Genomic DNA, 27000 nt, shown 5'->3' on the forward strand with positions numbered 1-27000 from the left:
CTTACTGCTCCCACCACATTTTCCTCACTGGCATCCCCAAACTGCGGCCCTCCAGATGTTGCTGAACTACAACTCCCAACATACCCAGCCACAAAAAATTGTGTCTAGGGACACTGGGAGTTGTAGTTCAGCAACATCTGGAGGGCCGCAGTTTGGGGATGCTTTATTTAAAAAGTGCCCGTTGGGGCAGCAGCATACCTCCCTGTCACCCCGGTGTCCTCCTTGGCCAGAAGTACCAGGAAGTACCCAGCACGAATGTGCACGCCAGGCACTTTGGTGTGCACATTGCGCTTACTCGTGTGCACATCAGGTGCGTGCCCGAGTGTGACATGCGCATGCATAGGCCCGACATGCGCATACACACTGGGTACTTCTGGGTACACCAGGACAGCAGGGTGGTATGCTGCCGCCCCAACTGACACTTTTGACACTGTGAGCCGGCAGAGAAAACATGGTGGGAGGGGTAAGGGCCCCCTCCCCTGCCCTGAAATGTATGCCCCGCGCCTTCAAACTAGTTCAAACCGTAAAGGGCCTCTGAACTGATTCCATGCACATCCCTAGTGTTTACTCTCAGTTAATAAAAGTTTCTCACAATCGAGTTAAGAATTACCGTATTTTACGGACTATAAGACGCTATGGACTATAAGACGCACCTTCATTTTAATCCAGTTTTTCAGAGTTTTAACATATTAAACTGTTAAAACATATAAGACGCACCTGAATTTTGGCAGATATTTTTCGAGGAAAAAAGTGAGTCTTATAGTCCATAAAATACGGTACTAAACAAAATCTGCCCTGGCCTTACGACGTTCCTTGGCATTGTGCTTGGCATTCATTTAAGGAATTGTAAAAGTTTCCGAAATCCCTGGCATTCTATCCCTGGAATTCTATGAATGCCAATCCCTGGCATTTTATGTTAGCCATCATACATTGGCTAGACATTTATAAATTCATGTTAACAAGGGAGGTTCTGTCTCTTCCTTCCTTCCTTCCTTCCTTCCTTCCTTCCTTCCTTCCTTCCTTCCTTCCTTTAGTAGCAATTCAAAACAAAAAGGAAGTTCATTTTGAGATTGATTTATGTGTGTACCATCACTGTGCAGTTGTCATCTAAAATACTTTAGATTTAAATTATCCTTAAGAGTAATTGGAAGGGAACATCTGTGCCCTCCAGAAGTTATGACAGGATGAAAGTAACTTTCAAAAAATGCATAAGCAAAGATTGTTTCAGAAACAGCTTGCTAATCAGCCACAATATGGTGACCCAGTTCTCTGACAAGCCAGAATCATTAAACTTTCTTGTATACAACATCTGTGGTTAAAAACAACAACAACCACCCAACAACAGAGAGAGGATATGCAAAATAATTTGAAGTGTGTATGCTCAGTGAGCTACAGCAGTCTGTTATATTCAGCAGTGAGCTTTCATTATCAGAGCCATTCACCACCAATAGCTTCATCAACACAAACTACTTCATTGGCCCAATTAACACAGTGTCGAAGCAGGAACTGAGATGAGAAGCTCTAAATCTCATTCGCAAAATCTACTCAGTTTAGTACAGAGATGCCATGGAACGTCACAAGATGTTTGTCATTGTTTGTGCAAAGCCCATGATGTCAACAAAACTGTGGGACACTTTACGAATTCCATAGCAACAATCTCCAGGTTTGTTCCTGAAGATATTTTCAGTTCAGAGACACAGTCAATCCTGGCGATTTTCAAACAAATGTCTGACATTCTCCTTATATTAGTCTCCACATGTTCACTATAGGGAGGGCCATAGGATCTGCTCCCTCCCAACAGAAGTGCTCTGTTGGGAGGGTCTTCCAGGTGGATGTCCAGGGCCTCCACGCCCCCTGGGGACCCCCAAATCCTCTTTTGACTGTGCCGGTTGGTGTGATTACTATGACCTGTGCTGGCCAGCCGAGAGAGACCTCTGCTTTAGAGACAAAGCAGGGAGTGGGGAAAAAAATGTGTAGGATGGGAATATGTTAAGTTGTATGTTGAAATGTTTCTGCTAATGCATATTTGCATAAATAGACCTGTTTTACATTCTTACATTCTTGTGAATTCAGTTGCTGTTTGTGCCCTCAAGAATCCATGTGTTAAAAATACTGTGTGTCAAGGTGTGTGTGTGTGTGTGTGTGTGTGTGTGTGTATTGGGGTGATACTTACTTGCAGTGGTGGTGGTGGGGAGTTCTAAAGCACTTTATGTCCAGGCTCCAAAATTACCTAGGTACACATCTGCCTCCTAATGTTCATTAATATGGGGCCATGGTTGTTCATTAATTTCTTCCTAGACAAATGAATGAATGATATATATTAGGTCAGGCTTGTATTTTGTTAGCAAGCATCTTTATATACTATTTATTTTCACACACACACACCGTCAAACTTGTATCCAGCCCAGAGGCGTTCTTACCCCAAGACCTTGGGGACCCACTCTGTGGCCTCCAAGATCCGGGGGCCCCTCCAAGAATCGGGGGGGGGCTACGCAGGGGCTGAACCACCAAAATTTACCTTAATTTTAGCCACCAATGTGCACACCCAGGGGGTGGAGGTGCACACCCAGGGGGTGGAGGTGGAGCCTCCCCCTGCCCTGTGGTGGTGTTGGGTGAAGCAGCTGCTGGGCGTGTCTGCCTGGCCCAGTGGCCCTTGAAAACTGTGAGGTGCTGAACTGCACGGGCGCACTGGAGCGCCTCACAGTTTTCAAGGGCTGCTGGGCCAGGCAGGCAGGCCCAGCACCGCTGCTCCCACAACTGCTGCTGCAGCTGCCATGGGGTGAGGGGAGGCCTGCTCGGCTCACCCCCCCACCCCCCCGCCACCCCATGGCCATGCACATTGGTGGCTAAAATTAAGGTAAATTTTGGCAGTTGGGCGCAGCGGGGCAGGCACGAGGTGGTGACAGGAGGCCCTCCCAAATGCAGGGGAGCCTCTCAGCAAGGGGGCTTCGCAGCAGGGGCAGTCTGGGCACCAAAATTATGTAGGTGCACAACTGATCCTGCCCAACCATACCCTCAAGGTGGTTTACAGTAAGAATACACTGGACTATTAGAAGCAACCTTTCCAAAGAAACTTGTGGTATGTGTGACGAAGTTGATGGAGAATCTGAATTTGTGGGTCAGATAATTTTGCAATGGGCTGAATGTAATTTGCTACACCTTTGTTTATTACACTAATTCAGGCCTGCTCAACTTCGGCCCTCCTGCAGATGTTGGCCTACAATTCCCATAATTCCTGGCTATTGGCTGCTGTGGCTGAGAATTATGGGAGTTGTAGTCCAAAAACAGCTGGGGGGCCTAAGTTGAGCAGGCCTGCACTAATTTGATGTTGGATTGTGACCTACAGTTATTAGTTCTGGCTATTCAGTTAGGAACATAGGACTTAGGAAACTGCCATATACTGAGTCAGACCATTGGTCTATCTAGCTCAGTATTGTCTTCACAGACTGGCAGTGGGCTTCTCCAAGGTTGCAGGCAGGAATCTCTCTCAGCCTTATCTTGGAGAAGCCAAGGAGGGAACTTGAAACCTTCTACTCTTCCCAGAGCGGCTCCATCCCCTGAGGGGAATATCTTACAGTGCTCACACATCAAGTCTCCCATTCATATGCAAACAGGGCAGACCCTGCTTAGCTATGGGGACAAGTCATGCTTGCTACCACAAGACCAGCTCTCCTCTCCTAAGTTGCTAGTGCAAGTCCTGATAAATTCAATTGTGCATGTGCAGCTTTCTTTTCTTTTCTTAAGTTAAGCTCTAGCTCTTGTAGAAGCGGAGATAAAGAGCAAAATGTGCAGTTTCTATTTTGTACAACCAGTGGACTTAGAGAAAGGCCAGTGAAGCACAGGAGGCTGTCTGGGAGAGGTTCAAACATTCCCCCTGAGGAATGTTGTCTTTGTTTTTTGTCAGCAGCGGATCTCTATAGGGCAGCTGAGAGGATAGCTTGAGTTTGATGCCTACTGACTACCTGTGTATTGTAATGTTTGAGGTTTTTGGCTTTACAGTGCAATCCATTCTATGCATGCCTGCTTAGAAGTAAGTAGCATTGGTTTCAATCAGATTTTCTGCCAAGTGTGTACACTGTATAGGATTGCAGCCTTAACTGAAAAGCTAAGTGTATTTTTTGTTCTATTGCGGCTATTAATCTCTCAAACTTGTACATCACCTGGGGATTTCTATATCAGGCGGTATAGAAACACAATAAATAAATAATATATTTTTAAAATAACTTAGTATAGTCTTCATTTATTTTCTACATGTATTATTTTATGTGTATTTTGCTTTAAAGGTAAAGTGTGCCGTCAAGTTGATTTTGACTCCTGGCACCCACAGAGTCCTGTGGTTTTCTTTGGTAGAATACAGGAGGGGTTTACCATCATCTCCTCCCAGAGGCATAGCTATAATTGAGCAAAAGGGTTCAAAGAACATGGGCCCCAGCTCCTGAAGGCCCTCCAGGTCCATCTCTCCCTATTTTCTTCATTATCTCCCTCACTCTGGGAGGCTGCCAGTGAGACGGATGAACACAGCCCCCTCTCCCCTAGCTATGTCCCTGCTTCCTTCTGTGCAGTATGAGATGATGCCTTTCAGCATCTTCCTATATCCCTGCTGCCCAACATAGTAGCAGTGGGGATTCAAACCAGCAACCTTCTGCTTGTTAGTCAGATATTTTCCCTCTGCACCACTTAAGGTGACTATTAAGCCACCATGAATTCACCTTTCCCCCCTGCTCTTTTCCATCCTATACTAATATTCTAATTAAAAGGAGTCATTTAGTGTTACATTTTATGTACTTATCTCAGAATGTAAATGGTAACCATGGTAAGGCTCACACATGAAAGCCGTAATCCCTAGCATCAGTTTTGTAGGGTCAATTTTAGAATTTAGTTTTGATGAAATTGCACTTAGCACTGCTCCTCAGCATGAGCTTTGATTTGGTATCTTCACCAATCTTATCTAGTATCTTCATCTTCACTATTACATATATTAGTACTTTTCAAGCCTCTTCATATTGCAGACTGGAGATTGCACACTTTCTATTTTTAAATAATCTTCTGTTATTGTAAACTTGGGGAGATTGTATTAACAGTTTTTATATTTTTAAATCACTATTTGAATAAATATTATTACTTATTAATTATATAACTTATATTTATATTATATAATATAAATTATATAACTTGGTTCCCCCAAGCTTATTGTCTTGGAGGATTTCAGTGTCCACACTGAGGCCCCCCTAGTGGGTGCAGCTTAGGATTTCAGGGCCTCCATGGCAACCATGGGCCTGTCTCAATTGGTATTGGGCCCTACCCACATGGCAGGACATACTCTGGATCTGGTTTTTGCTGACCAGGGAATAACTGATCTGGAGGTGGGGGAGTTTGAGATAACTCCCTTGTCATGGACAGATCATCATCTGGTGGGGTTTAGTTTGACTGCTCTGTCTGCCCTCTGCAGGGCTGGTGGGCCGATTAGAATGGTCTGCCCCCGGAGGCTTATGGATCCGCTTGGATTCCAGAAGGCCCTCGGGGAGTTTCCAGTGTCCAGAGCTGGTGACCCTGTCGAGGCCCTGGTTGATCTCTGGAATGGAGAGATGGTCCGGGCTGTTGACACGGGTGCTCCTAAATGCCCTCTCCGGCTTGGTGGAGCCCATTCCGCTCCTTGGTTTTCCTCGGAGCTTAGGGCGATGAGCTGGAATGACGCTGGAGGAAGAGTCGTCACGAATCCGACCAAACACAGGCTAGAGCCCATTTTAGGGACTACTCCGTGGCGGTGGGGGCAGCGAAGAAACGCTTTTTCTCTGCCTCCATTGCATCTGCTCAGTGCAGACCGGCGGAGCTGTTTCGTGCAGCTAAGACATTGCTGCACACATCCCCCCAGGTAATGGGGGAGGAACCATCCACAGCCCGCTGTGATCAGTTTGCGTGTCACTTTGCAGATAAAGTCGCTCGCAACCGTGCTGATTTGGACTCCAGAGTTTTGGCAGTTCTGGCAGACGTGCCTCTGGTACCATCTGGTCCTATTGTATTGGATTCTTTTCAGTTGGTACAGCCTGAGGATGTGGACAAGATCCTGGGCAGTGTCTGGGCGACATCGTGTGCTCTTGACCCTTGTCCTTCATGGCTAATAAAAGCTGCCAGGGAGGGGGCAGGTAGATGGTTGGAGATGATTATCAATGCCTCATTAAGGGAGGGCAAGATGTTGCTGCCCCCAGACTCTGGAATGCTCTCCCAGTGGCTATTCGCTCCTTGGTCTCCATCACAGCTTTTTGAAAAAGTGTAAAATCTTGGCTTTTTGCCCAGGCATTTATTTGATTCTCTGCTGCTGCTCTTTATAGTTTTTATTGATTTTATGCTTTTGTTTTACATTTTTAAATCAGATTTGTTTAATATTTCCCCCCCCCACTTAATATTTTAATTCTGTCTTTTTTACCATCTTGTGTTAAATAAATAAATAAATAAATAAATAAATAAATAAATAAATATATATATATATATAAAATTTGCTGTAAACTGCCTTGGGGTTGCTTTAATAAAAGGCAGTATATAAATTTAACAATAACAATTTAAAAAAACTTTGTTCAGGTTTTGAGAATTTTGCATAATTTTCGGAGGTGCATTGGGTTTCAGGGGGAAGGGGAGATCAAAGGAAATAGTCCCTCCACCATAGGATTAGTGCAGCATTAGGAGTGTCACTGTTGCATTGTTTGGAGGAGGATCTGAGGAGCTTTTTCTCACTTCTCTGCCTAATCTTCAGAAACACTTAAGGAAGTGATATTTCCACTCAATTCTACTTGTAATGGATATTGCTAAATTGTTCTATGGTATATTTTGTTATAAAAAGATAGAAGAGATAGAAATTTAGTTTGCACAGTATATATTGCATTGCATTTTACTATACTATATGGGATATGCATGAATTGTGGTTTGATCACTGATTCGAAGCACAGCCTGGGCACCTTTAAAAGGGAGGAGAACAGGTCCATCTGTCCTCCCTTTCAGAAGTGCCTGGGCTGTGCTTTGAATCATGATTTGTGCACATCCGCATTGTATTGTATTGTATTGTATTGTATTGTATTGTATTGTATTGTATTGTATTTATTCAAAACTGCCCAGAGACGTGAGTTTGGGGGTACACACACACACACACACACACACACACACACACACACACCCTCCTTACATATAGAGATATATTACATATAATATATGTCTCTATATATAATATGCTAAGGACGTACGTGGCAAGCCCTGCCCACACAGTGCTTTACCAGTTGGAGGTTCTGCAACAGAACAGAAGCACCATGGCAATTGTGCAGTGGGGATTCCATAAACAGATAAGGAAGAGGAGTGGGTAGGGGGTAAGTGAGGGAGCAAGCAGCAGGGAGGGGACCAGTGAGTGAGCAAGTGGCGGGGAGGGGGGAGTGAGTGAGCAGGAAGGGGTGGGTGAATGAGCATGTGAGCGGGGAGGGGGCAAGAAAGGGAGCGGGCAGCGGGGAGGGGTGAGTGAGTGCCAAGGAGGGGGCAAGCGAATGAGAAAGTGGTAGGGATGGGGTGAGCGAGTAGCTGAGAGGAGAGGATGGGCAAATGAGTCAGTGGGCAAGCGAGTGGATGAGTGAGTGAGTGAGCGGTGGGGTCGGGCAAGCAAGTGAGCAGTGGGGCGGGGCGAGTGAGGAGTGGGCGAGTGTGTGAGCGAACAGCAGGGAGGGGGAAGTGAGCAAACAAGCAGGGGAGTGAGCAAGTGAGCGGCAGGGAGGGGGCTAGTGAGCGAGTAATCAGGGAATGAGTGAATGAGTGGCAGGGAGTGGTGAGTGAGTGAGCGAGTGGCTGGGAGGGGGCCAGAGAGTGAGTAGTGGGGAGTGGGTGAGTGACCAAGCAAGAGGGAGGGGGTGGCTAAGAGGGGGTGGCTGACACTGAGCAATACAGCAGGGGCAGTGGTTGGGGCAAGGAGAGCAACAAAGTCCTAGCACACAGATGTTATATATATATAAAATACTAGCCGATCCTGCACAGAGCATCTGTGCGCTTTTTGGGGCCAGAGGTTAGCTCTTCTCCCTCACCTTCTGCCCCAGTCTCCGCTTCCGGGCAAAGCTGCCTCTCCTCCCCACCGCCACTTCTCCCCCCTTTCTTTCCCCCCTCTTGGGCCTTGCCTCCGTGTCCCGGCCAGGCCCGCTGCCACCTCTGGCCTCCACAGCCAGGCCTGCCGTGGCAACCAATACTCCTGGGTGCGCCTCAGCCAATCAGGTGCGTCCGCCACCTAGCCAATCAGCTGGGCACTGGGACACACATTCCAAGGCACACCCAGGAGAATTATTTATATCATTATTAATTCTCCAAGACGGGCCATGCATGGGGACATGGTAGAAAGGAGGCGATTGGCTGACAGAGTTTGCAAGCAGAAGCACCTGATTGGGCAGTGGGGATTCCATATGCAGATAAGGAGAAGGAGCCTGTGAGAGCAAAAGCACCATGGTGATTGGGCAGTGGGGATTCCATATGTGGATAGGGAGGAGGAGCCTGTGGCACTGTGGTGATTGGGCAGTGGGGATTCCCTATGCAGATAAGGAGGAGGAGCCTGTGATGGTTAAGGTCAGTTGAAATGCAACTGTTACTGGTCGGAAGATGCTCTTGATTGTAGAGGAGAGGAATCTATATATATAAAAGGATAGCAGGCAGGGGTCTCCCCCTTCAGGAGAAGGAGGATGCCGTTGTGTGAATTAAATGAGGAAACAAGATGAACAAAATCTGTTAACTCAGGGAGGGAGGAAGAGAGGAAAAACATGAAGGGAGGGGGAAGAAAGAGTGGGGAAGAGCAAGTGGAGGAGAGAGAAAGAGAAAGAGAAAAAGAAGGGAGGGGAAGAGAGACAGAAGGAAGGGCAAGGGATGGGCCTGAGCTTGTCAACAGCCTGGGGGGAATGAGTGGCCATGGCAGCACTAGCAGCAAGGAAGGGCCCAGTCAACCACTGCTGCTGTTTGGGGCTACTTAGGCCATTGTCAGAGGGAGGCAGGCAGGCAAGGGATGGCCCTGGGCATGTCAGTGGCCTGAGGGGAACGAGGCCATGGTGGTGGCAGCAGAGAGGAAAGGCCTGGTCAACCGCTGCTGCTGCTCCTGGGGGGAGGAGCAGGGGCGGGGTTCAGGTGAGGGTGGGGAGGTCTCTGGGGATAGGGGGCTGCAGCTTGGCCAATAGGTGGCAGGAATGCTGCAGCCACGACCAAGAAGGATGAGGGGGATGGAAGCAAAAGGATGGAGGAAGAGCAGGAGTGCAGTTCAGGTGAGGGTGGAGAGATCTCTGAGGTGAGGGGAGCAATCAAGTACTAATGCGCAGATGCTCTAGAGCGCGCAAGAGTTCCAGCATTGAAGCTGAGGGAAATAATGGCGGCGGCCAGGATGCAGAGGTGGAGGGCCGGCAGGCGAAGCCCCTCCAGCCAGAAGAGGTGGGTGGATGGCGGGCAAAGCCCTGCCAGTCAGGAAGAGGAGGCGGTGGTGGGGAGGAATAATGGCAGTGGCGAGGAGGTGGGCAGACGGCGGGCAAAGCCCTACCAGGCGGGAGGAGGAGATGGGAGGCGATGTTCTGTGCGGGGTCAGCTAGTATGTATAGATTATCATATATTGAACATAAATATTACATATATTACATATAATATCACACACACACACATAATTCATTTACAGTGATAAGGCCCCGAGGCATTTTCCAAACCCTTTCGGTGTTACCACATCCTGAGGTGATGTGCCTTTTTACTGCCTACACAGGACAAAAAGGACAACTCTCACTTAAAGTTGCAGCTCCAAACACAAGAGAAATATATCTGTGTTTCTCATATCTAAAATATCTCTTAAGCAGTCTATGCAAGAAAATTAATGGATGCAGATTTGACATACAAAATGGCAGTGTTCAGAATCCATTGATAGAATGTATCACTCTCCTGGGATACACTGCTGACTCAAACAACAATCTTTCAGCAACAAAAACAGGGAAAGGGAACTCCCAAAATGAAATTACTGAATTAAAATGTATTAGTGATGCCTATGAAGTTCGGAAAAGGACTATCTCCAGCTTGTAATAGTCAAATGCAGAACAGTTTCCTTGACGTTATTGCTACTCAGGATGGAAACAATTACAGAACAAGTGCCAATTTTGTGGGTCTGTGGCCTATGTTTATAAGGGCAGATGCTCAAAATTGGCAGCTGCTCAGAAGTTGGTTACTTTCACCCCTTACTCTCAACAAAACTATCTTTGATTGCTGCAATTGACTTGAACTTTTAAAACTGGGAATGTAATTTATAGAACTGTACCATGGCTCCTAAGCAATCAATTGGCCTGGGAATTTCCATTTTAGAAAAAGTCAGATATGCCCCAAGAGCATGCAGCATGCAAACGTGCCCTTTAAAGCAATTCACTAGACTTCTTTTTTTTTAAAAAAAAGCGGGGGCTTCTTTTAAAAAAAAAAAAATCTCCATGCTATTACTCACCAGGATCGGTTAATGCACAAATTGATTTTAGGAAGGTTGGTTTTTGGTGATCCTGTAAACTTGTTAATGCTCCAGCACAGAGATCCCAACTCACTGTTTTCAAACTCAAAATACATTGTGCAACATATCACAATTCTTATATCTTTTGTGTTGATAATATCCACAGTTACTAAATGAACCTTTAGCTACATTCTTGGATGTGATGAGAGAGGCCTGCAATTTCTTCAATCCCTGTGTTTGTCAAACGTTTGGCAGCCACCTTTCTTCTAAACATATTCTACTTTCCGAGTCTTGCAACCCATTTGGCAACTCTTCCTTCAGCAGACAAGCACACAAAATCCTTACCTTAACCCACTGTAGTATACATGAACACTGGGACACTAATAATAATAATAATAATAATAATAATAATAATAATAATAATAATAATAAAATTAATCTTGTTTACACAGTCAGAGAGGTGTTATTGACTGGTTTGTCAATCCAGACATCGAGTCCTTCCCAAGGACCTGGGATGGCTGAATATTATCATCAATACTGTTGGTTATTATAGATATCGTCGCAAAATATAGGCTGTTCCCAGTAAAGCTGCTTTTTGTAATTGGCTGGTGGTGATTTCTGTGGCCCCTATGGTGTTGAGGTGCTCTTCAAGGTCATTTGGAACTGCACCCAGGGTGCCAATTACCACTGGGATTATTTTGGTCTTTTTCTGCCACAGCCTTTCAATTTCAATTTGTAGATCTTTCTTTTTGGTGATTTTTTTCTATTTCTTTTTCTTCTATTCTGCTATCCCCTGGTATTGCTATGTCGATTATTTTAACTTGTTTTTCTTTCTTCTCAACTACAGTTATATCTGGTGTATTGTGTGGCAGATGTTTGTCTGTTTGTAGTCAGAAGTCCTATAATAGTTTTACATCTTCATTTTCTTCAACTTTTTCAATTTTATGGTTCCACCAATTTTTGGCTATAGGTAGCTTGTATTTTTTGCAGATGTTCCAGTGTATCATCCCTGCTACCTTGTCATGCCTTTGTTTGTAGTCAGTCTGTGCCATCTTTTTACAGCAGCTGATTAGGTGGTCCACTGTTTCATCTGCTTCTTTACAAAGGCGGCACTTGCTGTTTGTGGTGGATTTTTTTACTTTTGCTCTTATTGCATTTGTTCTTAGTGCCTGTTCTGGAGCAGCCAGTATTAAACCCTCTGTTTCTTTCTTCAAGTAACCATTCTTAAGCCACTGCCAGGTCTTGGTGATGTCTGATTTTCCTCTTATATTTTGCAAATATTGACCATGCATGGACTTATTTTTCCATTTTTCTGCTCAGTTCTTGACTTGTTCTTTCTTGTAGGCCTGCTTTGTTTCATTGGTGTTGAATAGTTTTGCGTTGTTGACCATCCTAAGTGCATCTTCTTCACTGTCCTTGATATATTCTTCAAGGCCTCTTTTCTCCTCCTCTACTGTTTGATGGACTTGCAGCATTCCTCTTCCACCTGAGCTGCGAGGGAGGTATAGCCTATTGACATCACTGCGGGGGTGCAGAGCATGATTGATGGTCATGATTTTCCTGGTCTTACGATCCAGCATCTCTAGCTCTGCCTGGGTCCAGTCTATTATTCCTGCAGTGTATCTGATAACAGGTATAAGCCCAGGTGTTTATGGCTTGTATGACGTTCCCGCCATTGAGTTTGGACTTGAGGATTTTTCTAACTCTCCTGATGTATTCACTTCCAATTTTTCTTTTAACTTCAGTGTGTGCGATGTTATCAGCCTGGAGAATGCCCAAGTATTTGTAATGTCCTTTCTCTTCCAGGTTCTTGATCTTGCTTCCATTGGGCAGTTCTATTCCTTCTGTTTTTCTTATTTTCCCTCTGTTCATTATTAATGCAGCACACTTGTCTAGTCCAAACTCCATTGCTATATCGCTACTGAATATACGGACAGTGTTTAGCAGTGATTCGATTTCTGACTGGGACTTTCCATACAACTTCAGATCGTCCATGTACAGCAGATGGTTGATTTTACTGGATCTTTTAGGTGTTTGGTATCCGAGGCCTGTTTTGTTTAGTATTTGTGAAAGTGGGGTCATGGCAATTACAAACAACAGAGGGGATAGTGAGTCCCCTTGGAAAATGCCTCTTCTAATGCTAACCTGTCCAAGTGCCTCACCATTGATTGTTAACTGTTTACTCCACATGCTCATTGCTTTTTTAAAAATAAATATCTGAATGTTTTTGCTGACACCAGTTGTTTCTAAACATTTTAGTATTCATGTGTGAGGCAATGAATCGAAGGCTTTCTTGTAGTCAATCCATGCAACACTTAGATTTGTTTTTCTTCTCTTGCAGTTTTCTAAAATCATTTTGTCAATCAGCAGCTGGTCTTTTGTGCCTCTGGTGTTCGGGCAATTTCCTTTCTGTTCAACTGGAAGCTGTTTGTTAGTTAATAAGTGTTGCATCACTTCATCTGCTATTATTCCAGTTAATAATTTGAACATGGTTGGTAGAAAGGTTATTGATCTATAATTACTTGGAACTTCACCTTTTGCTGGGTCTTTCATGATGAGATGAGTTTTCCCAGTTGTAAGCCATTGTTCAACATCACCGCCTTGCAAAATGTGATTGAACTGTTTTGATAGTTGTTTATGAAGGCTTGTTAGGTGTTTAAGCCAAAAGCCATACAGTTCATCGTCGCCTGGAGCAGTCCAATTTTTAATTTTCTTTGCTCTTTCACTTATTAATTCTGGTGTTATTATTAGATCTTGCATTTGTTGGTTACATTTTTTGACCTCTTTCATCCAGCCTGCTTTTTTATTATAATCTATTGGATTGTCCCATAATTTCCCCCAGAATTGCACTGTTTCTTCTTTATTTGGTGTTTCTATGTTTCTTGCAGTTTCTCCTACTATACTTTGGTAGAAACGTCTCTGATTCGACTGGAATTGGAGATTCTGCCTGTGTTGTGTAATTCTGGCTTCATATCTGCTAATCTTCTTTCACACTGCTGTTATTTGCTGCTTTATTATTTCCAGGACTTCTCTCATTTTCCTTGAATCTAGGTGGTATTTTTGGATCAGATACTGTTTGGTGTTTTCATTCTTCAGCTTCTTGTCTTTCATAACTTTCAATTTACTAGCATCTGATCTAAGCCTGGGGATTTTATTTTCTAATCTAATCTTCCATTTAGGTGATGTACTTTCTTTTTTTTACAGGTCCACTGATCTTATATCCGAGCTCTTGTGTTGTTATTGTTGCTGCACTGTACATTAGTTGGTTTGTTTCTTGCAAATTATTGGTTGTTATTTCTGCAAGTGCAGCATTGACATCTTTTAATACCTGAGCAAGTTGTTTTTTGGCAACTGTTTTTAGAGCTGGAAGTCGAACCCTGGTCGTTGTTTGGTTCATGTGCTCAGTTATTTTTTGCTTAAGTTCTTGTTGCTTTTCTGTTAAACAGCATTTGGGATTTGAGGTGAAGGCAAAGGGGAGGTTGCCTGGTTTTGATTTTGAAACAGTTCAGCAACAGTGGCATCCTCTATTTCCAACACCTCCTCCACCTGCGCCTGAGCAACTTCTTCAGTTGGTGGTAATTCTTCTTCCATATCTTGAGCCTGTGTTGCTCTTTGCAGTTCTTCCAGCTCAACTCCTGTGAATACTTTATTTCTTATTATGAATCTTCTCTGGTCTGCTAGCCTTTGTTCTGTTATTTCTGTATCTGGATGCTTCTCTTTCCAAATCTGGTACATTCTTTTTAAATAACCTCTTCTAGTTGGACTAGACTTGTAAAAGCAGATCATTATTTCCTTGTTGGCATTTTTCGTATTTTTTTTCGGTTAAGCGACGTTTCTTCCAGTAACTTTGCTGTGTTCAGCCCTGGTTGCTCAACTGAAGATCCTGAGTCCTTTTGCCCACTTGCCACCAGATGTCCAGGCACTATAGCACCCGGTGCGGTCCTTGTTGACCCGGGCAACGACCGGTCCGGTATAGATTTTTCAAAGTTACGTCTCACCATATTGTTGATGGGAGAGGCACTCTTTGTCTGGCTCCTCTGGTGAGACCTGTCCAGTATGGTTGGACCTCTGACATAGCTCTCACCTTCCTCAGAGCACACAAGCCCCACAACCACACCAAGGTAGTGCCTCCAGACCGGGGAGACCCGAGTTTAAATCCCCATTCAGCCATGATAGTAGCTGAGTGACTCTGGGCCAGTCACTTCTCTCTCAGCCTAACCTAGTTCACAGGGTTGTTGTGAAAAGAACTTAAGTATGTAGTCTGGGCTCCTTGGAGGAAGATCGGAATATAAATGTTGTTGTTGTTGTTGTTGTTGTTGTTGTTGTTATTATTATTATTATTATTATTATTATTATTATTATTATTATATTTCTATACCGTGCTTCAAAAAATGGCTCAGGGCAGTTTACACAGAGAAATAATATATAGATAAGATGGATCCCTGTCTCCAAAGGGCTCACAGTCTAAAAAGAAACATAAGATACACACCAGCAAGTCACTGGAGGTACTGTTGTACCTCAATACTAGAGGACTAGAGCACACCATGTTAGATTTCTCCTTAAATCAGGCAGCCAGCCAGGCCAAGGAAAAAAGCAGGAATGTGAAGAGCAGGGGTGTAGCAAGGTTGGAGTGGGCCCAGAGACAAGATTTTAAAATGGGGCCCCCCTCACTGAAGCTCAGCTCCTGAAGTAAAGAAATCTTAAATGAGGCTGAATAGTGGTAACAAAAAATATAGTTTATACACACACACACACACCCCTATGTGCCACAATAGAACATCATCCTAAATTATTTTTAAAGGTTTTGTAAATTGTGGATGATGCAAGTCATTTAATGGTACTAGAGAAAGGCATGCTGTTCTGGTAGCTCCAGGTCTTAACACTCACATCAATTTTGGAAGATGATTACAGCTGAAGGAAGCCTGGGTGGGTGCGTGGCTGGGGGAGTCAGTCATGTGACTTGCCTCTGGGCACCCCCAGGCAGTGCCCCCCCCCCAGAAAACTGTCTCCCCTTGCCCTATTATGGTTATACCCCTGGTGAAGAGCTGCTATAGCCAGAAGCTCCCATATATTCTGGACCTCTCTGCAATATCAATAGATAGCAACGTTGGAATGTTGTTGTCTGCAATAGAAAACTCTGCCTCTGGGTGGAAAGTACTTTTGCTTCTGTCTAGGATAGGATCCTCATCTAACCCCTGGAAATTCATGACCATGTGGTGTTCACCAAGGAAGCACACATGCCGCAGTTGGAAAACTGATTTGTCCTTGGAAAACTGATTTGTCCTAAGCCCAGTACCCATATTTTGGAATATATAGTCCATGATGAAAAACAAACACTTCACATAAGCAGTCCACATTCTATGCAGGCTTCTGTAACAGTATATAATTATGGAAATTTAGCACATTTACATAAGTTATTCTGAATCTTTATTATTTGCATAATTCATTCTAGTTTTGCTAGTGATAGGGAGGGTCAGGGTTATGTAAAGCCTTCTCTCAAGCATGGAAAATCTTATTCAGCCACCCTTGTTGGCTTCTGAAATATTCACAGGCATTGCCCATAAAGGAAGCCAAATGGGGTAGAAACTTCCTTTTTCAAATTAAAATTAAAACTGAGATTCTCGGGAAACATAGTGCTGTACCCAATACGCCATTAAGTGCTCTCACACAATCACAACCTACTATATATCCTTTCAAATCCTTTCCATACTATATATCCATTCTATACACCCTTTCCACTATCCTGATCTCATTGCATTTTATTTTTATTTATTTACTTAAAATATTGATAGTACACTTTTAGCTTCTTGGCAACAAAGCAGCCTACATAAGATACAATCTAAAACAGATCATATAACATAATCAAAACAAAGACTAAAGCAGGATATTTTATCTAGGTTAAATATTTTTACCACATAAATTGCTTCCTGAGCAAAGAAGGAGGGCAAAAGGAATTTGGATTCTCTCTGTTACTAAAACTGAAAATCCCTCATTTCTTTGAAATGCAAGTTGTTGTTGTTTTTAAGCTTGTTTTCCACTGAGACACTATCAAAATGATAAGCATCCATACATTCACAAAAATCAAGCCAAACTATCCTGACAGCTCTGGAGACATTCCAAGCCTGCCTGAAATCCATAATAATTGAACTAAGGTTGACAACAAGTTTGTTGGAAACTACAGTCCCTCAATAACGGTTCGTTCTATTCCCATACACTTCATTCACTGAGAACATCACAGTTCTCAATTTGAGAAGTTTATGAAAATGTAAAATAATGCCATAAATACATGACACACAGAGAACCAGAATAAAAAATAGAAATAGAAATGACAACAATATCGTAATCGGTTAATAGAGAAAAATACTGGAGAGTGGTACTGGCATGAAAAGAATTCATGAAATGTACTGCTAACTATTCATTCATTCATTCATTCAATTTCTATACCACCCTTCCAAAAATGGCTCAGGGCGGTTTACACAGAGAAATAATAAATAAATAAGATGGCTCCCTGTCCCCAAAGGGCTCACATTCTAAAACAAAACATAAGATAGACACCAGCAACAGTCACTGGAAGTACTGTGCTGGGGGTGGATAGGGCCAGTTACTCTCCCCCGTTAAATAAAGAGAATCACCACGTTAAAAGTTGCCTCTTTGTCAAGTTATCAGGGGTTATGAAAGCTTAGAGGCTAAGCCGACCAGTTCCTTGTGCACACCTATAGGCATGTTCACACATTCAGCCTTACCTGAATCTGATGATGGGGGTGGGGAGGAGTAGCCAAAAATTTCCCATATTCAAGGCAGCATCCACAAAGGGATGATGATACAGTGGAGGGGCCTGATTTGTGCCCATAGAAAGTCTTTAAATAATTTCAACCACTTTCCCTACATGTGGATGACATGTTAGGTTACTTACTAGTTATTCAAAATATGGTTCCAATGGGAAGATATTCCAAAGTTAACCTATGACTTGGATGAAGAACCTATGGTGTACAAAGAATTCAAGGTCTGCTAATATAATTTGTGGATCACATTTTTAAAATTGCATGTCGTAGTGCTCAGAGCTCGGTTCAGAACTCAGACATGGCAATCTCCCCCCCCCTCCACCCCCGTTCTCTGTCTCCACCACAGATGCCGTGCCTATGGAGGGATTCCCATAGGGTATAACAGATTCCTTTCCTCCTACCCACCATTGTCCTCAGCCTGCTCTGTGGTCACAATCCTTGACTGAGAGTAGAGGGATATATGAAATGGCTATAGGCTTCCCAGTCCTCCCTAACCTCCTTGTGTGTCAATGGCACCTCCAGATGCAATGACACTCTACCGGAGATTGGGGGGATTGGGGTCCATTATGTCACATGGCGATCCCTGTGCCCATAGTAGACTGGACTGAATCCAAGGGTTAAAAGCAAATCATCATTCAATAAAAATAAGGATGAGTGGATAACTACAATTCCATTCTGTTTTTACTCTGTCGTTCTGATCATTTCCATTTTCTGCTTCTTCTTTTTTCCTGCTGAGAGGAAAGGATTTTGACTACCTTTGGGACAGAAAACAGAGCACGGAAACTTCCCCTTTGGTTCTCCCAAAGCTTGGCAAACAACGTGTTACACTTTAATTCAATAACAATAGCAAATTGAATGTTTTCACAGCAAGGGCTTTTGATGTGTATGTGTGTGTGACATGAGGGCAGATGCGTGCTTGCATTTAATACATTTTTGGTGGTTCTTTCTGCAGGTGAGCTGCAAGCAAATGAGCCACATAATGCACAAAGCAATGTGGCATTCCTGACTGGCTGGTTCTACTGCACATGTGGAAGCCAATCCTGGTGATGTTGCACAAGAGTGCAGTTGCACAACTACATAAAACAGTGCACCTGCACTTGTGCAGCATGACTTACACTGGAAACAGTTTTAAGTTCCATTGTGCAAATGTGCACATGCTCTTTTAAGCAGCTACACAACTGCACTCTTGCACATCACCACCGGGGCTGGCTTCTGCATGTGCAGCAATGACGGCTGCCAGGATTGCATTCAGGTCTCTGGAGGCTAATTGCACCGCCAGAGCCATTTACTGGGATGGCAGTGGCGGCAGGGGGGGCTGCACCACAGCATCCCAACAGTGAAAGCCCCATTATATTCAATGATACTTGCTCCCAGGGAAGCCCTGTTGTGTTCAATGGCACTTCTAAACTGCACTGGGTGGCCTAAAAGAAAGGAACGGAACACTGTCATGAGGTCTATGGGAGCCATGTCAGCTACTACCCTCTGTGACTATGTTTTGGCCCAAGTGGGCAAAATTAGCATCAAATGGTGCAGTCCTATGAACAGCTGGGAATAAGAGCTGGGAAGAACAGGCAGCCCCAGCCTGGACACACTGGAAGGGGAATGAAAGTGGATGGAGACACAACTTTGAAAACAAGAGTTACTTTATTAAGGGTTAATAGCGGTACAGAAAATGAAAGAATGTTTGGTTAGGCACGTTACCAAGTTGTTACATAGGAACATAGGAAGCTGGCATATACTGAGTCAGACCATTGGTCTATCTAGCTCAGTATTGTCTTCACAGACTGGCAACGGCTTCTCCAAGGTTGCAGGCAGGAATCTCTCTCAGCCCTAACTTGGAGAAGCCAGGGAGGGAACTTGAAACCCTCTGCTCTTCCCAGAGTGGCTCCATCCCCTGAGGGGAATATCTTACAGTGCTCACACTTCTAGTCTCCCATTCATATGCAACCAGGGTAGACCCTGCTTAGCTAAGGGGACAAGTCATGCTTGCTACCACAAGAGCAGCAGTCCTCTCCAAGTTGTTCTATGAGGAAAGGAGGTGAAAGAAAAGAGAGCGAGACAGAAGGTGCTTGTCATATGTACCTAGATCTCACTGTAGGAATCCTTCTCTACAGGGAGCTCAAGCATAAAGCAAGCTCATTTGCACACTCAGGCAACATGGGGTGCTGTATCTGGTGGCAAGGTGCACACAGCTGCAGGAGCAGCAAGTGTCGCAAAAGCATGAGGCAAAAGCCTGAATGTCAAAAGCTGTTGTAGGTGACAAAAACTCCAGCAAAAGTGCTGGTGGCAAAAGTGTGATTCCAGTAAAAAGAGAACCAACCTGAGTCCATGTTGAAGGGGGTTCTTATAGGCAAAAACATACCTTGGGGTGTTGACTGGAGGTTGAAGACTGGCAGAGATACATCCTTGGATAATTCTTTGATTGAATTTGAGAATTCTTGCTCCTGATTAGGCATGGATTATTGAGTACCGCTTAGGTTGTGTCTGGGTGGTTTCTTCGTGTATGCTCCTTGACAAAGGATATGCATACAAGGGAGATTGCTGGAGCAATCACCTTGACAGAGAGAGGGGCGGAGGGAACATCACACATTCTGGCATATGCTGGCTTAATTCTGATAACAATGGGGAGGAATAGATGGGCAGAGAGTTCAACTCAAGCTTGAAGACTCTTATCAAACTAAAAGGAAGAGAGCTTGCATTCCTTTTTCCTATGATTCTTTTGCAACTCAAAGATGGATCTGTTCTGTGTTTCTCCTTTAACACAATCACCAGGGGGCATTTCCTCTGGCTTGCTGCAGGTCTTTGCAAATCAACGTGCCTAACAAAGAAGTGCCTTTTAGGAAAGTGCCTTGCCAGAATGACCATTTACTTGGAATGCAGCCAGTGTTTCTCTCCCAAGCAAAAGATATATAGAGAGAAAATGGCTGAAGCTTGAGTTTAGGAGGTACACTGAATGGCAGAACAAGCAGGTCTGGTAACAACATCTTAGAAATAGCCACATTCCGTTGTTTATTAAGCAGGTAACCAACAATGCTGTGGCAGTACCACAGATTTCAATTTTATTTATTTTTATATCAATAAGGATTTTTGGTAAACCAGATGCCAAAAATCTGATACAAGGATCTACAATAATGTCACACTACCTTAATATTTATCGCAATACTCCTTACATAGGTTAATCCATTGCATATATTCTAAACAAAATGTAACCATGAGTATAATAAAGAACAGTATTTGATACATACCAAATGAGTACATATGAAGTGAGCTTCACGGCTGAACACAGACTTGCATACAAACACTTAATCAGCTTCATCCACTACACCACATTGCCTCTCAAGGTACATTAAGGCTACATTAATCGATTAAATGAATTCAATGGCCAACTCCAGCATGAGTTTACCTTAAAGAAATATCTCTAGATAGCGACTGGCTGTGAAAGCAAAGTGTTTCATTATCTCATTACACTCTTTAGCTAGTCTCATGATAGTGTTTTGCCTTCTGGAAATGGAACTTACTTTGTATGTAGGTATCATTTTTCTTGTGTCTGCTTCCAGCATCTTAAATGTAAAAAGAGTCTCCCGTTAACAACTCTCTTCAGACATTATGGTACATGTGTCTTAGTAAGTGTGACATTAATCAATATCCAAAATGATCATCCGGGCTCCATTCTTCTAGGAATTTCTGACCTTTCTTCCAAAAGGGGAAACTCCATGCCTCCTGAGACTTCATAATGCTTACCCAAGCAAGCTTCTATAATGCAGAACATACTAATTCCACTCTAAGAAACCTGGAGAGAGGGCTATTTTTCATTGCTGGGTGAAAATCCCCCCCCACCCCACATCATCATCTTGCATGTAAGGGTGATCTTTAATGACGTGCTTGATTGCAGCCCCCTTTCCTTATTCCATGGAAGTTAATAGACATTTCCTTCCCACTCACTAATGCGGAGACAGGGAAAGGGACTAAAGATGAAATTTGAGGTGTAAGAGACCACAAAACTGTTGTCCAAAGATTCTAGGGTAATGGACAATTTTGCTCCTAGTGGATATTACCCTAGAATTCTGCTGTTTCTACTGTCATTCTACTATGGGCTTTGGGCAGACCTTCCCAGAAAGAAACAAATGGGATATTTGTAGGAACAGCATTATTGAAGCCATGTTTAGGTTCTCCCTTGCGGTCTTGTCACTTTCAAAAAATGTAGTATTTCAGGCCTGGCATATTTGAATCCTGATCTAGAAACTCTGATGGTCTTTTGAAAATGTATACAGTTTTTATTTTCCATCAATACTTACAAATTGAATTGAAGACATTTAAAGCCTAAAAATCTATTGGTTATTGTCCATTCCCACTGCTAAAAAAACCCCTTATTTTAAAAATGCAAAAAAAATGAACCCAGTAGGGTTCCTGGAACTGGATTAATTATGGAGTGTGGAAAAGGGTGAAAATTGATAAGACTGTAAAATTATGTTACTTGAAAAGTCTTCTCTTCCCACAACTCAAGAACATTGCCCCCAAAGATTTTATACTAAAACTGCATATTCAGGAATGCTGCAGACGTCCCAAGGGCTACCTTTCCTTTTGTCCTGCCACACTCTGATGAGGAGATTGCCTTGAGTGGGGAAGAAATGCCAGTGAGCTTCTTTGAGCCCAGGTTTTAGATTAGAATTTATGGGGCTTGAAGAGTTTGCCAGTCCTTTGAATAGGATTTCACAAGCCCCCAAAGTTCTTCTACAAGCCTGAGTTTGGAGAAGTTCTCTGGTACCTCTGGCACATGATAACTGACATTAGTTTGGTGGCCAAAGATGCATAAGTGGTCAGGTTCCATTTAAAAAGTTGGTTCCATCTAGCATTAGGATTTACCACTTGTGGAGCACCAGCTCTGCCCTCAGGCACAGCCTTGTATAAAAATATGTTTATGTACATATTTACTAACATGTTACGTGAAAAAATGTGATTTACCTCCATGACTTACAATTTGAACAAATTTTCTTTTCTTTACAACAGAAGTGTTGGGGAAACCCTTTACCACACCTTAATTAAAATTCAGTAGGGCCACTAGGAGCCAACAACAGCTAGCCCATAGACCCCTGGATGGCCATCTTGACTACAAGTTGCTGCTGTCCATTCAAAGCAGTTCACAACCAACTTTCCCTTTGATTGGTTCCAGAAGGTTCGATAAAAATGTAATACTACACACATGAGATCATTAATTGCTGTTTTCACAATGTTGTATTAAAATGTAAATTTTTGAAGACAATCATTGCTGCAGCTTTGTAATTCATGCATACAATGGACAGCTGCCCAGACCTTTGTAATGCAAATCATAATTTCTACACACAGTTGCTCTGTCATGACCACATTCTTAAACATAATCTCAAATGTAAATTATTTGTGTGGAAACTGTATTTTGTTTATACAGGGGCAAAATTTTTGGTCTGAAAACTAGCGTGTTTTTTTTGTTTTTATTTTAAATTGCCTACAGATAAATATCAAGCTTGGATTAATGTTATTAACCATTGAACATTTGTTTCACCACTCTTTTATTTTATCAGCGACCCACTATTTTAATCATGTAGTTCCTGTAATTCTAATAAATAGCAGGTGTGGCAATATAGTATGTAAGGGAATTAGAAAAATTCAGAGAGGTTCAACTTTGTTCCTAATCTTGAATAATGCTGACGTCTGAAAATAACCCTTTATCTACTTAGTCAAAATCTTGCCACAGATAATTGCATCTTGCTTATCAGGGTGCAGAGAGAGTTATGGGTATGCTTTATTCCCATAGCATCATAACTCTGCTGAAAGATAAGTCAAATTACCAGAGCAAGTGGAGAAGTCTGAGATTAGTAGACTATTTGATCATGGCAGAAGAGTAAAAGCAATAAAAAACAATAGCTAACTATAACTATGAAAACTATAAAAACCCTATAAAAATCTATTTAAAAAACTATAAGTAAAAGCAATGAAAAACTATAAGTAACATAATGGTCACTTGCTACTGAGTTTCTATAATTCAGAGTTCTGTTTACAGACCGGTTAGAGTATCTATATATTTAATTCTCTTGGGACATGCGTGCCCAGGATTTGGCGGCGGAACTCTCGTGACACGCTACAAGAGTTCCAAAGTGAGGACTGAGGAGGAGAGGGAGAAGACAGTTCTGGTGGTGGCCGGCCGGCGGGCGGAGGAGGGGGGAGAGAAAAGTGGCGGCAGGCAGTGGGCGGAGGGAGAGAAAGGCTGCAGCGGGCAGCGGGTGGGGGTAGAAAAAAGCTGTGGCAGGCAGCGGGCAGGGGGAGAGAAAGGCGGCGGTGGTGGGAGGGGGGAGGGGGGGAGAAAGGCCACGGCAGCAGGTGGACGGGAGGGAGGAAAAACGGCGGCGGCGGGGCCCTTCTTGGTCGCCCTCCACAGCTCTGTGTGGGGGAGGAATGGGAGGGGAGGAGGGCTGGATAGCGTGAGGCCGGAGGGAAGGGGAAGACAGGAGAGACCGGGGCAGGAGGGAGAGGGAGGGGGAAACAGCCAGCCCCAAAGCTCTGTGTGGGGGTCGGCTAGTATGCTTGTAATTGGTTAAAGGTAAAGTGTGCCATCAAGACGATTCAGCTCCTGGTGACCACAGAGCCCTGTGGTTGTCTTTTGTAGAATACAGGAGGGGTCTACCATTGCCATCTCCTGTGCAGTATGAGATGATGCCTTTCAGCATCTTCCTATATCGCTGTTGCCCAATATAGGTGTTTCCCATAGTCTGGGAAACATACCAGCGGGAAGTCGAACCAGCAACCTTGTTAGTCAAGTCATTTCCCCGCTGTGCCATTAGGTGGCTATTACATATCATATATATTGTTTTTTCTTATTTGCCATTATATATCAATATGCAAAGCAATGTACAAAGGAAGGCTTGAGAAACCCTGTTATAAATTTGGCCCATTATTAAGCAGTTCAAATTCACATGCCAGGGGCTCAACTTTTACAAAACAAGTCCCTGGCAGAAGATGATAATGATTATACATATGTTCCATGAAGTGCTGCTTATTAGTCATTTTTTGTTAATGGTAAATGTAGTTTTGTGGATTCTGAGAGTAGTTATTTAATGTAGTTTCTTTTTGCGGGACACTAGGCCTGTGCCTCAGAAATATCCGATAAATGCCATTATGGCCTCCCCAATGCTATTGATATGGATTTGGCATTGGCCCAAAATTTTTCCAATAACAGAAAAAAAATTGTTTTTAAAAGAACATCCCAGAGCTGGCTTGGACAGAAAGTCTCCCCAAGCCAGCCCCAGTCCTAGATTTAAAGGACAGTACCTCCAAAATTTTGTAGGTGGCATCTACTACAGACTATAATATCAAGGAAAAGATATGGAGAGCCATACACTCATGAAAACATCTTATTTGATCTGGTGGGTAATCATCTGGAACATGTAATATTATTTTTCAGCAAGGCTAAAATATCTGTGGATATTCCATAGATATTACAAAAGTACAACAAAGCCATGAGGAATTGCTGGTAAGACACGAGCATAGACTAACACTGAGTACTATTTGCATATTCAAAATAGCTCCAATTTTGTGGCCACTAAATCCCTCCCCAATCTTCTCTAATTGTCACATAAAATGAGGTGATCCACTGTAATGAATAATCATAATGAAGTAGCCAAGAAGCATGCCTTCCATTCCTTTCCTTATGCCGTTATCGGTGTCACTATCATCTCTCTGCACATTTTGCCTATTATTGCAGCTGTCAGAGAATTAAGTGAAATCTATCCAGCAACATCTGGCTCCTTGGAAGAAAAAAAGCAAATAATTTCATCAGCCTTCCCCAGCTCCGACAGTCTCATTCTAATTATGATGTAACAGAGGACATTAGCATGTGGTGGACTTGGTGATTAACCTCGGGCAGCTGAGAAAGTGGTCTAGAGAGATGAGCAAAGCATTTGGATCTGCTCAATCAATTATAAATGCTCCCCCCTCCCGACAAAGCTCTTAAATTAGAACAATGACCTTGTGATTGGTAACAGTAAGTTACACTTGAACCCATTTAGAAGGTCAGATATTTTGTAGTGCATTTCAATAGTTGAAATGCTTATTTCTAAACTCATTTAGAATTAGCTCCATATTTTACTAGTAGAGGTATAGTTCAGGCTCAGTCAAATCTTTGCAGGTTTCAGTTTTTGCACAGAAACTTGCCCTTTCAATGAGATAGAATGTTTTGTCCATTTGGGAGGCAAGTTACGTTGTGGAGAAGTATTCTAAAAGGATTCATCTTGGATCAATTTCCAGTCTCAGAAGCATGAAGTCTGTAAGAGCATGCTGCTGAGGGGCATATCCCCCAAAGGCTGCCTAATTTTGGAAAGGCACCATGTAGTCTCTGAGCTTGATTAAAAGAGGCATTGAGCCATGCGGAGGCCAGCACATGCATCATATTAATGGGTTACCAGGTTACCTGGGAGAGCGTCTTCTTTAGCATGATCCCCACCACACATCAATGGTGTAACAAACTCTGAAGGGGCCTGTATGCAAGAATTGAACATGGGCCACATCAGATAATTTCCCCATAGGGATCAATGGGAAATAAAAAGGTTAATAACTCTTGAATGCCTGAGCAGAAAGCTAGAACTTCCAGAACAGGAGTTGTAGAAAACACATCCTGTACTTGTTTGTAGAGTAGATAGGTGCCCACCTGCTGCATCTCCTTCCAAAATGACACTTTGCCCGCCTGCCCCCTCTGCATGTGGCAATTATGACATCACCTGTGGTTTCTCTATTGTGATGCGCTCATTGTCTCCTTGATTATGGCTGAAGCTCAAAGGTCAGGCTCAGTGGTGTGGTGGATGCAGGAGAAGCAACAGAATCTCACAGGGGCAGCTTGGTTCTCCTCCTCCTATCCCAAGAATAAGCGAGATAATCATGGCAAAGCAGTTGTGCACCTTTTAAACATACAAATGAGTGGTAAGGCTGTCAAGGAAGAAGTATCTTTCTCTTCTAGAACAGGATTTTGTAATGGATGGAGGCTGTTTGAAACAAGTAACCAGCAAATGAGTCAGGTATTTCAGCATTTTTAAATGCCCAGTTCTTTCACTTCCTTTCTTTGGCTCTCTAAATAACCTTTGTCAAAGCTTAATTCTAGAGACAGTAGATGAAAAGATACTACATTGCCTGGAGAAGTATCTTCACCCTGGAAATAGACTAATTTTAATAGGAAATGACAAATTGATAACAATAAGACAACCCTAATTTTAGGAAGATTCTGCCAAGTCTAAGAAAATAAACTCATAACAAAAATTGTGACACAAGTTAAGGAATTATGCAAGGTAAGGAACATAACTTGTTGCACTGTTCTAGAAAAGGGGATGTGAAAAACTTCAGATATTAACATCACAAACACAGACGTAAATGCTTTTTTGCAAAAGAAAGCAGCCATTTGGTTTCTTGCCTACAGAATGAGGGACAACACCATCATAATAGGCTTTATTAGCAGACATTGGAGCTCTTCTCATGATCAGTGAGAAGAGCTCCATGGAGGTCTGCAGGGAGAGCGGGTTTGACCCACCCTCCCTGAAAATGAACAGATCTTTGTCCCTGGGCGAGCAGATTGTCCACCCAGACAAACAGTGGCTCCCACTACAGCTCCCGGGGCTGGGGTACTGGGACATGCTGCCGTGCATTGCTCCATCCCCTGGAGCTCCAATAATGCACCACATGAGTGCTCAGTGCATTATTGGGATCCCCCTCCTCTCCGATTGTGCAAGCAGCCATGGC

At 43.3% G+C, this 27000-nt stretch overlaps 1 long non-coding RNA gene across 1 annotated transcript in view; it reads right to left on the reverse strand.

Moving 5' to 3' along the window:
* The window catches only part of LOC128351318 (uncharacterized), a 48200-nt gene extending 27390 nt beyond the window's left edge, over positions 1 to 20810 (reverse strand). Inside the window, exons 1-2 of the long non-coding RNA XR_008319706.1 lie at positions 20766 to 20810; positions 2174 to 2294 (exon numbers count right to left, since the gene is read on the reverse strand). This is a non-coding gene — a long non-coding RNA (uncharacterized LOC128351318). The remainder of the gene's footprint in view (positions 1 to 2173; positions 2295 to 20765) is intronic.
* Between the last annotated feature and the right edge of the window lie 6190 nt (positions 20811 to 27000).

Source organism: Hemicordylus capensis, chromosome 3, assembly GCF_027244095.1.
Source record: "Hemicordylus capensis ecotype Gifberg chromosome 3, rHemCap1.1.pri, whole genome shotgun sequence".
Taxonomy (NCBI): Eukaryota; Metazoa; Chordata; class Lepidosauria; order Squamata; family Cordylidae; genus Hemicordylus; species Hemicordylus capensis.